Source organism: Octopus sinensis, linkage group LG3, assembly GCF_006345805.1.
Source record: "Octopus sinensis linkage group LG3, ASM634580v1, whole genome shotgun sequence".
Taxonomy (NCBI): Eukaryota; Metazoa; Mollusca; class Cephalopoda; order Octopoda; family Octopodidae; genus Octopus; species Octopus sinensis.
Window position 1 is genome coordinate 125,091,955 of NC_042999.1, and position 15,604 is coordinate 125,107,558.

At 37.2% G+C, this 15,604-nt stretch overlaps 1 protein-coding gene across 2 annotated transcripts in view; it reads right to left on the reverse strand.

The window, feature by feature from the left end:
* The window catches only part of LOC115209728 (inositol monophosphatase 1), a 32,153-nt gene extending 21,161 nt beyond the window's left edge, over nt 1–10,992 (reverse strand). Inside the window, exon 1 of one of the 2 annotated variants that reach the window (XM_029778227.2) lies at nt 10,872–10,992. The gene's annotated coding sequence lies outside the window, so the exon portion shown is untranslated. Of the gene's footprint in view, nt 1–9,995; nt 10,110–10,871 lie in introns of those variants that run through there. The other variant, XM_029778226.2, reaches the window with a different exon arrangement.
* Between the last annotated feature and the right edge of the window lie 4,612 nt (nt 10,993–15,604).

The following is a 15,604-nucleotide window of genomic DNA, read 5'->3' on the forward strand; positions in this document are numbered from 1 at the left end:
TGTGAATAAATAAGTATTGTTTTTTTCCCTAAAGAATGGCACCTCTGAGATTAGACTACCGAGTAAGATCAACTAAATAGTAAATTTTAAAAAATCAAACCAATTATCTTCAAATATTAAAAAATAAAAAGAAATATAAATCTGTCTAACCAAAGAGAGCATGGAAAAATGGATGTAAAAAAAATTAACAAACACAAGACCACAAATTTTATGTAAAGGTTATAGTTGATTACAAGCGACCTGAAGATTTGACTAGTATTGATGACCTCAAAGATGAAAAGCACAGTAGAAACCAATGAGATTTGAAACCAGAATGTAAAGTGAAGCAACAAAACACCACAAAGTATTTCATTTCTGTTGCAAAGGAGAGGAGATAGGGCTTAATGATATTCAAAATTGAAGGATATATATATATATATTATATATATATATATATATATATATATATATATTTTAGAAGAATTCTAATAATTTCTATATATATAAATGGCAAAATGTCTGTGTGTGTGTCCTTTATACAAATCCACAATTCTTCAGTTAAAGGGCTCACACTTTCTATGGTCATTCAAAACCGTCCAAGGGTGGTCGTGCACATCTTTACATTTCCCCAGTCACCCTGCAAAGCCATTAAAAAATCAATAGAAGTGACTTTTCTATCCAAAACCCAATCAAAATGCCTGAAACTTGATACGCCAATTGAATGCCAGCTAGCTGTATGTGATTGGTCGGAGATTTGGACAGTACTCGCATGTATGTGCACACGCACGCAGCTGTATATGCATGCACTAGCACTATGCCTCGGCAACGCCAGGTCATAGTGCTAGTAAAGAAATAAACGAGATTACTGGATTCAATAAAAAAAATGATAGATCATATCTTTACTAAAAAGTCCTATATATATAAATAAATTCATGAGTGTTATCTTGCATAGACATACAAATTCAGATTTATGACGGTAAGAGAAAAGAGATTGCATGATAGTTGATAGTTAACCTGCTGTGTATACAGCAATACTTACCTCATAACTTATTTAAGCATATTGTCAAAATAGATTGTTATCCAAAACATTTAGAATGTAAATGAATGACCATTAACAATAGCTTTAGTACTAGAGCATTCAGCTTGTAGTTTTGAAGATAAAATGGTAGTTAATAATTGTTAATATGAATTATTTATCAATAGCTCCTACAGTAATGTGTTATCAACCAGCATGCTGAAATCAGTGTTATTAGTATTGATCTTTTATATAAGCATTCAAGAAAACTAGTAAATAATTTTTTAGAATGAAATGTAAAAATTATGATTGCATATATTCAATCATCATCAGTTAATGCCTATGTTCCATGCTGGAATGGGTTGGACAGTATGACAGAATCCAATGAGTCTAAAGACTGCATTGTGTTTCAGTGCCTACTTTGGCTGGACACACTTCCTAATACCCATGACTTTACAGCATGTACTAGGTCCCTTTTTTCAGGCTACCTGTACCATTGAGGTTGCTATGCAGACTTGCAGGAGCAAAAACTTTGCGAGAGGTCGGAGGTGGTCAGCTTCATACAAGGGGAGAAGGGCAGAGATGATTGCAATCAGAACAGTGGTTCTCAATCAGGGGTCCATATGGCCCCTGAGAGATCATATAAGGTTTTTGGGGGTCCATGCAACCAAATAGAAAATTGGGGATCCACAATAGTATTTTAAGAGCTCTGAAAAAATTTTGCTTTAGATGTATTTATTGCAAGAAACAGCTAAGTTTCTTTCTCTGGCATTTTACATAGTTCAACCTACACAAATGAATGTGTAAAAAACAAAATAGGAATTTTGAAAGAAGTATCTATAAAACTAGTTTTTAAACATTGAATGGCTACAGGGGGTCCATCAGAATAAAATAACAATCAAAGGGGGTCCATAGATGAAAAATGGCAGAGAATCCCTGTTATAGAGGATCTGCAAGGCCACTCACATTTAGTTGGAGAAGGGGAGAAAGAGATAAGAGAAATGTTCAGTGGGAGATTAATATTTTGTTTTAGAATGAAATATATTACAATCAGTTTTAAGTATTAAAGAAAGATAATAGCCTTAAAACAGAGTAGTATAATGTAGCCAGGTAAATTAATATGATAAAATATCACAATTCATTGTGTAGTGTAATTCTAGGTGGTTAGAGTGTCTCTTAATATTTTATGCTTTATTATGTTCCTGTCTCAAAACTGTAAAGTTATTTCAATAACTTAATAATATATTCAATATAATAACAAATAATAAATGCGCTCTTTTAAAGCCTAGCCAGGCTCATGGGCCCGGTTTCCTGGTTTCTATGGCGTATGTGTTCCCCAGCTGGACGGGACACCAGTGTCCATCACAGCGTTACTCATTTTTGCCAGCTGAGTGGACTGGAGCAACATGGAATGAAGTGTTTTGCTCAAGAACACAACACGTCACCCGGTCGAGGAATTGAAACCACAATCTTACGATCATGATGCTGACACCCTAACCACTAAGCCACATGCTTCCACTTATTCAATATATATACTTAGTAATATATTTAACCTTTTAGCATTTAAACCAGCCATATCTGGCCAAAAATTTTTTTCCTGTTTTATCTTCAAACTGGCTAGATCCAACCTCTCACACCTACCTATCAATGTCATTCAAAGCATAATCGATTCCATCATTGAATCTCAAAGTTATGAGATAATGCATGGTTAATTCAAAACAATGTGAAGCAATATATTTGACAGAATAATCTGAATGCTAAAGGGTTAACATATATACTGAATATATTTCTTACCAGTAGTATTTATTTGCTTTATTTTTCTAAGTGATTTGTGTTTAACATTTACATGAATTTAATAGCTTTACCACTCAATATCAGCAGCACAAATGCTATAAGCAAGTATTAGAAGATTAATGAATGCCCTATTTTGTTCTTTATTTAATAATTATGGCTTTTACATCAACTTCATTTCTTTATATGTACTTCTACTCATGTTTGTTTATATGTATGTGCATGTGTGTCTATGTGTGTGTGTGTGTGTGCTCGTCATCCACAGGAATGAGATGGCCTGTCCATCATAGCTGATTCCTAATAAGCATAGCTTGGATTGATGTAATCCTCGTTTCAGCAAAAACCTCAGTGTCAGGAATGAGTGAAGATCAGCTTATTCTGAGTATGTAGCAGACATTTCTGGTGAAATCTCTCCAGCATTTTTACACAATGCATGTATAGTGATCAAGTTTCAGAAGAATACACAAGTGCAGAAAGATAAATGCGATGGGAAGAGCAATTATAGGTTCAAGAGTTCAAACTCTGTAATGAGCAGACAGAGACATCGTGTGTGTGCGTGTGTGTGAATTGCCACTGCGGTTGGATTTGCTTTCAGTTTAAGATGTCTGGAAAGAAGCTATCAAATAGAATGGAAGGAACCGTAAGGGAATTACACTGGATATTAAACTTAATATTTTAAAAAGATTTGAAGCAGAAGTAAAACCAAGTTTACTGAAACATTAAATTTTGTAACGTCTACCGTGGGAACAATTCATGACAACAGAGAGAAATTTATGTTAAGTTCTCAAGAAGCTACTCCGTTAATGGTCCACACCTTATTTTTCCATAGATCCATAAAGATTTCCATAATGCTTAAAATGGAATGATTCTTGTGTGTATGGGTCAAGGACGAGAATTGGAGTAATCATCATCATCATTTAACGTCCACTTTCCATGCTAGCATGGGTTGGACGTTTCAACTGGGGGTCTGGGAAGCCCGAAGGCTGCACCAGGCCAGTCAGATCTGGCAGTGTTTCTACAGCTGGATGCCATTCCTAACGCCAACCACTCCGTGAGTGTAGTGGGTGCTTTTTATGTGCCACCGACACAGGTGCCAGACGAGGCTGGCGAACAGCCACGCTCGGATGGTGTTTTTTACGTGCCACCGGCACGGAGGCCAGGCAAGGCTGGAACGGCCACGATCGGATGGTGTTTGTTACGTGCCACCAGCACGGAGGCCAGTCGATGTGGTACTGGCTACGGCCACGTTCGGATGGTTTTCTTATGTGCCACTGGCACTGGTATCACAAAACTACAAATTCCATTGATGTTCATCAATTTTGATTTGATTCTTTGATTTTTGATTTTCACTTGCCTCAATAGGTCTTCACAAGTAGAGTTATGTGTCCCAAGAAGGAAGGTATGCACAGGTAGACTGACTACGTCCCAGGTAGGGGCCATGGGTTATGGCCTCACTTGTCCTGCCAGGTCTTCTCGCGCACAGCATACTTCCAAAGGTCTGGTCTCTGGTCATTTCCTCGGTGAGACCTAAAGAGCGATGGTCGTTCTTCACCACCTCGTCCCAGGTTTTCCTAGGTCTACCTCTTCCACAGGTTCCCTCAACCGCTAGGGTATGGCACTTTTTCACACAACTATCTTCATCCATTCTTACTACGTGTCCATACCAGCATAGACGCTTCTCTTGCACACCACATCTGATGCTTCTTAGGTCCAACTTTCTTCTCAAGGCACTTACACTCTGTCGGGTATGAACACTGACATTACACACCCAACGGAGCATACTGGCTTCATTTCTTGCGAGCTTATGCATATCCTCAGCAGTCACGGCCCATGTTTCACTGCCATGTAGCATGGCTGTTCGCACACATACGTCATACAGTCTGCCTTTTACTCTGAGCGAGAGACCTTTTGTCACCAGCAGAGGTAAGAGCTCTCTGAACTTTGCCCAGGCTATTCTTACTCTAGCAGTTACACTTTCGGCACACCCACCCCCGCTACTAGGTAACGGAAACTATCAACTATTTCAAGTTTTTCTCCCTGGAATGTGGCGGAAAATGGTCTCTGCGCATTTTCAGTGTTTATTGCACCAGAGCATCTACCACATACAAAAACTATATTCCTAGTTAGCCTTCCTTTGACATTGCTGCACCTCTTATGTGTCCATAGCTTACACTTGGTGCATCTTATAGAGTTCCTACCTACGCCTTTTCTACAGATCGAGCAGGGCCATCTACCTGAAGGCATTTGAGATTTGTCTACCTTCCTACTTATTAGGACTTTGGTTTTAGCTAGATTGACTGTAAAGCCCTTCGATTCTAATCCTTGCCTCCACACCTGAAACTTCTCCTCGAGTTCTGATAGTGATTCAGCAATTAGAGCAAGGTCATCAGCATAGAGGAGCTCCCAGTGGCATCCTGTCTTGAATTCCTCCGTTATTGCCTGGAGGACTATGATAAATAGGAGGGGGCTGAGGACTGAGCCTTGGTGGACCCCAACCTCCACCCAGAATTCTTCACTGTACTCGTTGCCAACCCTCACCTTAGTAACAGCGTCCCTGTACATAGCACGCACAGCTCTCACTAACCATTCATCTATCCCTAGTTTCCTCATTGACCACCAGATAAGGGATTGGGGGACCCTGTCAAAGGCTTTCTCCATGTCAACAAAAGCCAGGTACAGGGGCTTATCTTTGGCTAGGTATTTCTCCTGCAGCTGTCTCACCAGAAATATGGCATCAGTGGTGCTTTTCCCTGGCACGAAACCAAACTGCATCTCATCTAGGTTGACTCTCTCTCTAATCAGTTGGGCTATAACCCTTTCCGTAACCTTCATTACCTGATCCAACAGCTTGATACCTCTGTAATTACTTGTATCTAGGGCGTCACCTTTACCTTTGTAGCAGTTGACTATTATGCTACTACACCAGTCATTGGGTATGACTCCTTCGTGTATCACCTAGTTAACTATACGGGTGACTAGGCTATAGCCGACACTGCCAGATATTTTGAGCATCTCAGCATTAATTCCTGATGGGCCTGGGGCTTTCCCTGTCTTCATGCTTCTAATTGCCTTAACTACCATGGAACTGTCAACTCGGATAGCTGGTCCCTCTATTGGGTCGACATTCGGCAGACTCTCTTTATCCCATTCATTCTCTTTGTTGAGCAACCTTTTATAGTGGCATCTCCAAACCTCTCTCTTTGCATCCTCATTTAGCGCAAGTGAACCATCATCCATGCGAACACATTTCTCTCCTACCACATCATGATTCTCTCTCACACACTGTCTTGCAACATGAAACACCTCAAATCTTTGGTTCTCACGGCACAAAACATTGGCAAATTTTTTCTTATCTGCTTCCCCTCTAGCTAAATATACCTGTCTCCTAGCTTCTCTTTTCGCAGTCTGATACAATTCCCTACTACCGCCTTTCCTCCAGTCCTTCCAAGCCTGTCTCTTGTCTCTAATAGCCCTGTCTACAACATTGTTCTACCACCACGTTACCCTGGGACGAGATGGGACTTTGCTCCATCCACAGATCTGGCCAGTGGCTCTCAGCAGATTGTCCCGTAGAAACCTCCAGTTGGCTTCCACATTATGTGATGCTATATCCCCTTCTATTTCGTCGAAAGCTTCGAGTAGAACTTCTCTAAATCTCCGTCCATTTACAGGATCTTTAAGTTTCCAGACTCTTCTCCTCCGAGCTGGTCTTCTTCTGGGCAGCCATTTGGCCCTGATCCTGAAGTCGCTAACTACTAATCTATGTTGAGGAGTACATTCCTCGCCTGGGAAGGTTTTGGCATTTATAAGCAGCCCTCTTTCCCTCTTTCTGGCGAGGATGTAGTCGATCTGGCTAGTGTGTCTGCCAGAACGGTAGGTGACTAGGTGAGAGGTGGGTTTCCTGAAGTTGGTATTGCAAATCATAAGGTCATTTGCATTGCAGAACTCCAGCAGCCTGGTTCCCTCCTCATTGCGAGAACCAAAACCGTAGCCCCCGTGTATGCCATGGAAGCCCCTGACATGCCGTCCAACATGTCCATTGAAGTCACCTGCCACGAAGAGAAGGTCACTGTCATTTGTCAACGAGGTAGTCTGTAATAAGGTGTCATAGAATCGGTCTTTCGGCCCTTCTGGTAGCCCTGGCTGAGGGGCATATGCCGAGATAATGGTTGCTGACCTATGATAAAGCACTAATCTAATCTTAAGTATTCTGTCACATACTCTGACTACCTCGACTACCTTATCAACCCATTTCTCTGCAAGAAGTATACCCACGCCCCCAACCCCGTCAGTGTTCCCTGCCCAGAAAATCTTGTACCTGTATTCTTTGCCTGTGAGGAACCTAGCGGAACCTCCTCTCCAATTTACTTGTAAAGATAAATACAATAGCAATTAAAGAAAGAGCCAAAAGCTAATATAACAATTTGCCAAAAAAGAAAAACAGGAAAAGGTATAACAAGTGCATGAATTTGCACAACATAAAAATAACGAGTGAAACTGAGAGCACTGGTTCAGAGGCTGCTACTACTAATCTTGGGCAGTTGATGAAAACGATTGTTTTTCACACACATCTAAGAGGAAAATTCTCCCAGAACTATTTTCACAGTAGGATGTCATATCACTTGAACATGTTAAATATGACTTCACACAAATATTTATTTGGGTGAGTGTATATATCATCATTAACATCACCATCATCATAGATTTTACGTTAACTTTTCCATGCTTGCATGGATCAGATGGAATTATGTTGCGGCAGATTTTTATGGCCTAATACCCTTCCTGTCACCAACCCTCACCTCCTTCCAGGTAAGGTGATATTTTCTCCCTCTATATTTTAAAGGTCATGGGCCAACAGGTTTTTGGGATCTGACAATATGCCATAAGGCTAAACCTTTTATGGACGGGAAACCTAAGGTAATCCCATAAACCAGCCTTCCCTATTTTTAATATATATATATTATATATATAATTGAGATTCAGTTGAATTAGGTACCTAAGTTGAAGCACCAAATCAGTGTGGTATTATCCATACAACTCAAAGTAAGGTGAATAAAATCAAAATAAGCAACAGGATATCAAGAGGTGATGCAGTACAACCGTTGCAAGCAGCTCCATTTAATTGAACAATGCAATCATTACATCAATTTAAATGCAAGGCTATCCTCAGCTACATACATAAATAAATAGAATTTTTAATCAGTCAGACACTTTAGTATAATTTTACTCAAATACTCTAATAGAGCAAGAAGATGGAAAGAATCCATGTTGCTACTAGTGTAGCTAAGAATATACTATACTTATAAGAAATGTATGAAGTCTGTTGGGGTCATAGCTTGTAAGTCTTTTTATCAACTACTAAATCTAGGACGAGAAGACTGTGTCTGTTTAGAATGGAAGGCAGGAGTGAGTTGGGTATGGTCAAAAATATTGCCAAGATTTTAGGAGTAGTGTAAAGTAAGTGTCTGTAAAGGAGACTGGGTAGGGGAAGACCCCAAATCAAGATATTAATTACCAGTTAAAGGGGAAAGATGCAATTAAACCTGTGATGTTAATACAGAGGAAATTTTATCATGGAGTACTATGAGTGATTGTTTATAAACAATATTGTTATGTTGTATAAAGATAAAATTTAAGATTATAAAAAATGATATTATAACCCAAATAAATAAAATGTGTATATATACCAATTTTTAACATTAGAAATACAAATACAAAATACAGATACAAAATGGCTGATCGTTAGTAAGGAGAGACACACAAATAAGAAAGAAGAAAGTAAAGGACCACTGATGAGGTCACAGAAGTGTGACGATAGAACTCTGGCCGAAATAAGATTAATGTAAAAAATAAAATAAAGCTGAAGCAAATTAGTACCAAATATATAGTGCGTGTGCTTTTATTGACTAAACTGGCAACATGACCATCCCTAAATACAACTATATATATATATGTATACAGTTATAGCTTACAGACCCTACAAATGTGCAGTTGGATCCACGAATATAATTATAATCCGATAAAACAAACAGGTTTTAAGTCTAGGACTCCTTGTAACACATGCTACGGGCCCAGCCCTAACATATCCCAACCCGATTATATAGGAAACGTTTAAAGAAATTGCTATCAATTGGTAGATGTGAAAGGTATTTTGTAATTGATCTGTGCACCGTGGGAGATAACAGATTTCAGACTGGTCCATGAGCTATTTTTGGGTTTACCATGACTGGGTGTGTATAATCTTTATCCGGATGCCGCATAGAACATACACATGACATGGTACTTCCATTTTATTAACAGAAGAAAACATCAAAGTGATCATTCGATTTGCCAGAAATAGCAGCCAAATCTCATTCAAATTGTACCATACTATCTTAAAAAAAGAAAGACTAGATCGATAGAATAGGAAGGCCTTTGATCAGTGTTCTACTTAATCACAAGAGCATGTTCCCATCAGATTGTGCAGTCATCAGTATGAGATTTTTACAGTTAATTAATCTTATTTAGCCTAATTAAACAGACATATAATTAAAGGTATTCAGTTAAACTGAATATATTTTCTTTTATACTATAGTAAGGTGCAGTTTAAGGAATTTATGGCTGGTTAACTGACAGAAGGAAAAACGATCCGCTGAGGTCCGCTTCGCGAATTCGTTACTTTTTTTTTCTTTTAGCAAGAAATGTTTCGATTCACAAATGAATTGTCATTGCTGATAAACAGGTTTTCTAAAATGTATTTGATCAAAATCAAAATATAAGTGAATTTAAATACCGCCCAATAATAATGGAAATGCAAAACTCATAATCAGCAAATATTAATTATAAAAGTACATGTCAACTAAGAAACGAACAAAATAGATAATTAAAGGGAAATGTAAATAAGAAATCTACATTTTACGAAGAATTGAATCAACGACAATTTAATATAAATAAATAAAATATTTTTGGCCTTGGTTTAATTGCAACACAGCATTTAGTTGCGATTACGTGGTAAAATAAAATGTGCGGCTTTATACGAAACAGTAATATGAGAAGGAAAGACGTGTAAAAAAGAAAATAAACGAAAGTAGACCTACAAACGACCTTGACAGAGAATACAAGAGAAAAATTATGATCGAAGTATACCCAACGTGATATCTTTTTAAAGTAAAATATGTTTATAAAATAGTAATTTTTTTACAATATTTACAGGAATAGATTGTTTACATACCCCCACAAATGAGCTTGAAATTAATTGTCTTTTAATCACGTTGAATGACGGTCCTGATGGTGTCACCAAAATAAGTTTACTAAAAACACAATAGAGTTACGTCCCTTACCTATAGAATACCCGGCATTATATAATTGTTTCAAATTTTTGCACAAGGCCAGCAATTTGGGAACAGATTGGATCGTCGATTCGATCGACTTCAGCTCTCAGCTAGTACATGTTTTATCGACAAAGACAAAGTCGACCTTCTCGACATTTGAACTCAGAGCTTATAGTCGGAAGAAATGCTGTAAGCATTTTGTCCGGTGTCTCAGCATTGTATAATAACTGATTATGTGTACCACTATTTTATTGTGTTATGTCATTATACAGAGAAAGACAAGAATCAAATTTTAACAAATGAGTTATTTGACGTATTATATTAAGTTAAATGAAAAACTGATATTCATTTGTTGCTAAAATTCGTACAGTAAATTAAAGTTATGCTGCTTCACCTTTCTTGAAAGGTACCAAGTTATCAACCGTCATTAGAATGATTTTCTCCTCGTTGTTACTTAACTCTAAACACTATTCCACATGGAGAATCTCCCGTTATTGTTGTAAATTTCAAATTATATATTAAGCAAAAAAATTTATATTAATTTTTATTTTACTCAGTATAGCATTTAACAAAAATTTGTCACTTAATCTAGATGCTGGAGTTCGCGAATGTCTATGCCATCGATTTTGTGATGTAACTATAGTTGACACTAAGGGATCTGGATGTAATGGCCTGAGTTCATCTAGATCGAAACTAATGTCAACATCGATGGCTCAATTTAGCTGTTACCAACTGATTTGAATCAAACAGAAAATGTAAACTGACAAAGAACTTACCACTTCGATATTTAGCTTCTTTTAACTAATCCCAAAGGCCCTGCATTTTTGGTAGGATGACGATTAAAAAAGAAGTGTGATATTTTTATCATAAACGACGTGAGCGAAGCAAAACGATTTTACCTTTACTTCCTGGTACACTTGTATATTGATAGAGCTGACCTCTAGAATGTTCTAGAGTTATAATGTAGTTAAATTTATCTCTTGACATGGGTAAGAAACTGTGAAATGCTTTATAATTAAAGTGATGATGACGACTGCAAAAATACTTATGTACTACTCGTTTTAATTGATGAAAGGGGGGCTTTTGTCAGCAGTATTAGCACTTACGTTGAGAATTCCAATTAAAGCGGCTCTACACCGACTTAGTAATTATGCTCAGATGTGTCTGTGTGTGTATACGTGTATAATGATTAGATACTTTAGCCCATGCGGTGGTTAATTACATCTTTTGTAGTCTTAAAGCAAATATGTTGCTTTAAAAACACTTAAATATTAAGGCTTCTATGACGAAAATAAGATGCTTAAGTATTAATCTACTTTGTACTAGTATAGCTATATTTTTAGGAAAATTTAGTTTCATTTACCGGATTATAGAGGATTAGGTGAGCAAAAAATGACTAGTTACCTCAAAATTCGAAACGATACGTTCGATAACATAACTGACCTTATTTAAGATTCGCAAAGATTATTACTATCAACCTCTCATCTTCCTTTTTTTTCTTCTTTTTACTAAGCGTGTTCACACTTAATACTAATATTTATATTCCTTTAGGCTTGTTTCTAAGTTTCCAGTTTAAAACAAGAAAATTAAAAAAGTGGGATGTCTTTTTCCACATCCATTCAGAGAGTGTAAAAAAATGGAAAGTATGGCATTTATGTGTTTCTTTTGGGAAACAACGTCGTGATTTGGCTTACCGTAACCTGAGCGAATTTTGTGATGTCGCCTTATGTAAATACATATTATTAATTTTTGTTTTGTTATTTAGAAATCGATGATAGCAGAGAGCGAAGATCTCAATTTAAATTCCTCATTACTTGTACTTACTTATTTTATTGATCCTGGAGAAATAGAAAGCAAAGTCCACCTCGGTAAGATCTAAGCTAGGAATCGAGAACAAAACTAGCTAATATTATTTAGTTATATATTGTGTTCTGTTTTTACTTTCATACAGTATTACATCTTTTTCTCTTCCTATTTAACTCTTTCATTCTTGTAATTGGTCAGAACACAGTAATACCTCGCAGGACGAGTTTATTTCGTTCCATGACCGAGCTAAGGGGCCACACACTCTGGCTACACTAGTGCACGTGATCTGCAGCTTCTCTTAATGGATTCTGTGCGACTTGAAAGCTCGTGCGTTTTCGGAATGGTAGACAAAGAGCGGCTTAATAATCAAGTCTCCATTCGCATTGGCACAAAGAGCGAGAGTTACCTATCTTTCATAGGCTTGTGGTCTGACAATTTCTTCTCCTCTGCAGTTATATAGGTTCTTCTGCGGATTTTTTTTTTTTTTTCAAAAAAGGCCAGTTTCATCACAGTTGAATACCTGTTGTGCGAAGTACCCCTCGGCTGCGATGAGCTGACGGAATTCACGCACGAAATCTTCAGCTACTTCCGTGTCAGAACTCGCTGCTTCTCCATACCTGACGACGCTATGAACACCAGTCTTCTTGAAATTATCAAACCAGCCGTGACTGGCCTTAAATGCGTCTGTTGATATCGATGTTCCAGGGTTCTGCTTCAGGAGACCCCCATACAGCGCTCGGGCTTTCTCGCAGATGATGGTCTCCGTAATCGTATCCCCTGCGAGTTGATCCACGGGAAAAAGCAAATTTTCCATCCTTTCGTAGACAGATGTTTAGAGAGCCTGGAGACACCCTGTGCTATTGTAACAGCCTCGATCTCATCCTTTTTCTCCAGGATAGCGTAGATCCGTGATTCCCAACGTGGGGCGCATGGTAATATTTTGGTGAGTCATGCGTAGGATTATGTTGAATTTATACCTTTTGCACACAATGTTTAGTATACCAATAAGAGAAAGGGGGCAATTCGAGAATGAGTTATTAAAAAAAAATTCTTTGCATTCCTTCTGTGGACAGTTTTATCAAATTTTTGACACTTTAGTGGACAACAGGTCGTTTTCATCATACTCATAAGATCTGATGTCAGTAAAGAGAGAATAAGATTATTTCCTTCGATTTAGTGGTATGTGAAAACATGTAGGTAATTACAAACGCGCGCCTAACCTTAAAACCAGTACAAACGCACGAACAATGTCATAAATAACTGACAAACGAAAAATACACCGCCGATAGTTGTTGTTACGGCAGTAATTTTATTCAGCTGAATACACGTCATTGATTGGTTGAAATTACCGAAATACGAGAACTATAACATGAAATAACTTCGTAAATATAAGTTTTTCTCAAAAATGCTATGAGTAAAAGATCCGATGTTTTATATGACACATTCTACCAGTGTCCGAAGTTTGAAAGTGTTTAGTTACAAGAAATTATTTTTTAAATCTGTAGGTAAAGAGGTAAAGATCCGATGTTTTATATGACACATTCTACCAGTATACGAAGTTTGAAAGTGTTTAGTTACAAAAAATTATTTTCTAAATCTGTAAAGATCCGCCTTTTATCCTTTCCGGGTCAATGTTGACTAGCCTCTTCCCAGCAAATTTCAAGCCTTAAACCTATAACAGAAAGGAATATTTCGAATTTTTACGACTGTAACTACAGGAATGAGACTCATTTTTAAATTGAGTTATAAAAACTCTTTTATGGTACCCAATGACACACGATAGAAAAAAATCTTTAGAAATTTTGAGATGAGAAAATGATTGTGTAAAAAAAAATTGCTTTGAAATATTTGCAGATCTAAAACTGAGAGGGAAAAAATGCTATTCTTAAGATGATATAGGTTTTGCAGCATCTATTCTGTATATTTTATGAATTTATTTGGAAAAAATTCGTTACATCTCTGAGCAATCGATATCACCTTTCACTCTTTCACTCACTCGCCAAACCTCTAACTTGTAATAAAAATGTGTCATCATTACCATTAATAAGCTCTCTCTCTCTCTCTCTCTCTACGCTAGAATAAACTTTTAGTTCAAACGATCTATATAAAACTGATATACTACAAAGTTTCGCTTGGTTCATGTCTAACGAATTCAAAAGTACCCCAAGTTCTGCGTTTATACATATACAAAGCTAACAACTGAGTGAAAATTACATTTTTTAAAACTGGCAGTGTTTAAATAAACCATACCGACCTTCAAGAAAAATTCAATATCTTACAGACATAACTCTCAAATTCTTCATTTTTTAATATTATTCTTTCTCATTATATGTATTTATTAGAGACACTTTCGAGAGAAATACTAAACTTCCTCTTGAATGAACAGACACTAACCTATTTCTCAATTACCCACAAGGGGCTAAACACAGAGGAGAGAAACAAGGACAGACAAACGGATTAAGTTGATTATATCGATCCCAGTGCGTAACTGGTACTTATTTAATCGACCCCGAAAGGATGAAAGGCAAAGTCGACCTTGGTGGAATTTGAACTCAGAACGCAGCGGCAGACGAAATACCGCTAGGCATTTCGCCCGGCGTGCTAACGACTCTGCCAGCTTTATATCCGGTAACCATTAATATTGAAGAAACACGAACCTGCATTGTAGAGATTCACATGCTCCAATCAGAATGCGCTCGGCTCTGTCATATTCACTAACAATGGTTACCTTCTTGAATGAACAGACACTAACCATTGAAAAGTGGGAAAGACTTCCTACTCCCCCGCCCCCATTTTCTCGCAAATTATTAAAAAATTTATTTATTGTTTTGCCAAAAACACACGTTTTCGGATACGGAGATTCCGGAAAATTGCAAAAAAATGGAACTTTGAAATTTTTTGCCCCCACCCATCATTCCTTCCTCTCCCCCATTCTTCATTTTTCACTTTTTTCCGTAAACCTAACCCTAAAACCCCAACCGTAACCCTAAGTCGAAAAATTTTTTGAAATTTTTTTCAGAATCATAATCTCTGTATTTTTCCGCATATTTTGAAAGAAAAAAAAAATGTGAAAAAAGTTGAAAATGAAGAATTGGTGGGGTGGGCTAATTTTAAAATGCCGATTTTTGCTAATTTTTTTGGCAGATTCGTATTGTGTAGGAAAAAAAAATTAAATAGAAAAAAATTTTTTTTTTTTGGGGGGGGGGGGGGTTACAAAAGGAAGTCTCTGAATGTATAAGGTCTAAGAAAAAGTTTGCTGTTATTTTAATGCTGATTGGATGTAGCGAAAAAAGCAGTTCTTTCCCAGTGAGTACGATGTAAATTTTATTTGGGTGTTGTAATAATTAAACGTATATTCAGGATTTTATCTCATTGCTTATGCGAACGACTATGTTCATTCTATTCTTTTATTTCAATCACTGGAAAGTCATAATGCTTAGATACCCCAAGACTTTTCATCTATTATATCGACTCTGTAATTTATTTTAGAGAAGGGGTGGGGCAGAACGAGTTATTTTCTTGTTACCTGTTTGAAACCAATACATTGCAAGTATTGTATCATCATTTTGTGCTGTTGCATCACCTTCGGGAGTAAAAATTAATCAGCATTGTTGTTGAAGTTGAGAGAGTTTGAAACATAGTCAGTTGATAGGTACTTTATTCTAGAAATTTTTCCTCAACTTTGATCCGATTGTAGTTGAGG